The sequence below is a fragment of the Sinocyclocheilus rhinocerous genome, unplaced genomic scaffold (assembly GCF_001515625.1).
Source record: "Sinocyclocheilus rhinocerous isolate Xijiao unplaced genomic scaffold, SAMN03320098_v1.1 scaffold824, whole genome shotgun sequence".
Taxonomy (NCBI): Eukaryota; Metazoa; Chordata; class Actinopteri; order Cypriniformes; family Cyprinidae; genus Sinocyclocheilus; species Sinocyclocheilus rhinocerous.
The window spans coordinates 15,864-18,799 of NW_015628342.1; the positions used below are offsets into that span (position 1 = coordinate 15,864).

The 2,936-nt window shown below is 35.3% G+C and overlaps 1 long non-coding RNA gene across 1 annotated transcript in view; it reads right to left on the bottom strand.

Moving 5' to 3' along the window:
- The window catches only part of LOC107737466 (uncharacterized), a 3,566-nt gene extending 1,838 nt beyond the window's left edge, over positions 1-1,728 (bottom strand). Inside the window, exons 1-2 of the long non-coding RNA XR_001639801.1 lie at positions 1,614-1,728; positions 891-1,102 (exon numbers count right to left, since the gene is read on the bottom strand). This is a non-coding gene — a long non-coding RNA (uncharacterized LOC107737466). The remainder of the gene's footprint in view (positions 1-890; positions 1,103-1,613) is intronic.
- Positions 1,729-2,936: the final 1,208 nt, after the last annotated feature.

Sequence of the window (2,936 nt, forward strand, 5' to 3'; positions counted from 1 at the left end):
AAAAAAAAAAAAAAAAAAAAACTGCCATTACATTAAATTTTCTTCATGCTTTAAAGAAACAGTTCACCCAAAAATGAAAATTTGCTGAAGATGGCCTCACCCTCTGGACATTGAAGATGTAGATGAGTTTGTTTCTTCATCAGATTTGGAGAAATGTAGCATTGCATCACTTGCTCACCAATGGATGCTCTGCAGTGAATGGGTGCCGTCAGAATGAGAGTCCAAACAGCTGATAAAAACATCACAATAATCCACAAGTAATCCACACCACTCCAGTCCATCAGTTAACATCTTCAGAAGTGAAAAGTGAAGTCCATCTCCTGTTGTCCAGCCACATATTTGTTTAGAGCTGTAGTGGACTGTTTTGGCTTGTAAACGGTGCTTGATCTGTGCAGATTTCTCTCCTGGTTCAAACAAAATGACTTTTTCACTGGAGGAAGTGTTATTATCATTTTGGCCTGAAGCAAAAGTGTGAAGTTAAAATCCCTTAATGATGGAATTGTTTCTTACAAACACACAGCTTTTGTCTTCTCAAGACATTAACTGATGGACTGGAGTGGTGTGGATTACTTGTGGATTATTGTGATGTTTTTATCAGCTGTTTGGACTCTCATTCTGACGGCACCCATTCACATCCATGGGTGAGCAAGTGATGAATGCTACATTTCTCCAAATCTGATGTAGAAACAAACTCATCCTAATCTTGGATGACCTGAGGGTGAGTACATTTTCAGCTAATTAAAATTTTTGGGTAATCTGTACCATTAATTTTCATCTTTTATGAATAAATGTTCCAGTGTTTGGTGAAAACCTATTTCTGGTAAACAGCCACATCATGAGATATTCATATATTTGAGTTCAAATCTGAAACTCATCTCAAGCGTTCTTACACTCTGGTCGATATTTGTCAAGGCTGTTCATCCGGTGCACTTTTAGATGTTCTCTGAATCCACAGGCATTTTCTTTTCCTCTCCTCATTGTTTTTTCCTTCTGCGCAGGTTTGGTTTCGTCTCTCAGTGCCGCTTCCTTTCTCTGTTTTTCTTTTTCTTCAGCTGTATTTTGTTCTCTCACTGGCATCTCTTTTAGTTTTCCTGTCATCCTACTAGCATGAATATTCACAGAAAACACAAAAATATGAAAATGCATCACTGTTAAAGAGAAATCATGTAATTCTGACTGAACAAATATTAGTATAACAGAGTAATCATATAAAGAGTGCAGGACAAAAGTTTGGAAATCTGAGATTGTCATTCACCTGGAAAATATACTGGATGTTGAAAAACTAAGAAATTGCATTCAATGATGAATAAATATTTAACATTCTTCGCTATTTATAGGTTAGATAGAATGAATCAAATGTACACAAATGACTGATTACTGATTACGTGAACTCCTAAAAAGTGTAGCATTTGCACTGAAGAATGCAAGATGACCTTTGAAACATTTTCAAATCAAAGCTAAAAAGTGATATATTAAGACATTCTCAAATTAATGTACATATTTCTGCTTTCTCAGAACTCAAATTCTGCAATAGAAATGTTTAAAATCAGAACTATGCAAAATCCTAATCTAAATGCAATCTAGAAATGCTAAACATTCCATATGACACTCACCTACATCCAGATCTGGAAATATTTATTCCTTTTTTCAGATTTTGTTTCATTTAAATCCTTGAAGCAGGCAGCTACTGAAGCATCAAACCTCGTGTAATCACAGCAAAGAACAGCAGAATCGACCAGGAAATGACTGAGTAAATATGTCTATCAGCTTCTGTGACGCATGCAGCGACTGGAGAAAGTGCCTGAACTGGTTTAGCCTCTTTTCTTTCTTTTAAAATCGATCTTGTCTTTGTTATTTTCATTACAATAACTGATGATGCAAATCTCTGGTGATGAGTTCTCATTATAGTGTTTGGCCATAGCAAGAATAAAGACATTTAATACCATATCAGGTCACACAATGAGTCCACTGCTGATTTAGCTTACACAAATATAACTAGAGCACATCAAAACCTGTTTTCAAAGTATTTGCATTCAGTTTGTTCCATTACAGAAAGATTTACTTTTTTACTGCATGTGTGTCTCGTCTCTACTGAATAATCCAGATCTCAGGGTCAGATCTACAGATCTTGATGGCTGGAATCCAACAACATAACAAACCACAAACCTGCACTAAAATGAGCCAAATCAAAAATAAAACAAACAAACAAACAAACAAAAACTTTCATATGCTAAAACTAACTCAGCAGCATCAGGTCCATATGCAAAATTTATTTCAAATTTCAAACCCATAATAACAAGTCCTGAGGCACGAGCCAAATACTGATGATGCAAATCTCTGGTGATGAGTTCTCATTACAGTGTTTGGCCATAGCAAGAATAAAGACATTTAATACCATATTAGGTCACACAATGAGACCACTGCTGATTTAGCTTACACAAATATAACTAGAGCACATCAAAACCTGTTTTCAAAGTATTTGCATTCAGTTTGTTCCATTACAGAAAGATTTACTTTTTTACTGCATGTGTGTCTCGTCTCTACTGAATAATCCAGATCTCAGGGTCAGATCTACAGATCTTGATGGCTGGAATCCAACAACATAACAAACCACAAACCTGCACTAAAATGAGCCAAATCAAAAATAAAACAAACAAACAAACAAAAACTTTCATATGCTAAAACTAACTCAGCAGCATCAGGTCCATATGCAAAATTTATTTCAAATTTCAAACCCATAATAACAAGTCCTGAGGCACGAGCCAAATGAAGTCTAGGAAACAAAAAGTACAAATAATATAATTCAAAGCAGTCATCCATGAACTACAATATGTGACCCAGGACCACAAAACCAGTCATAAGGGTCCATTTAAAAAAAAAATTTATTTATACATCATCTGAAAGCTTCCCATTGATGTATGGTTTGTTATGATAGG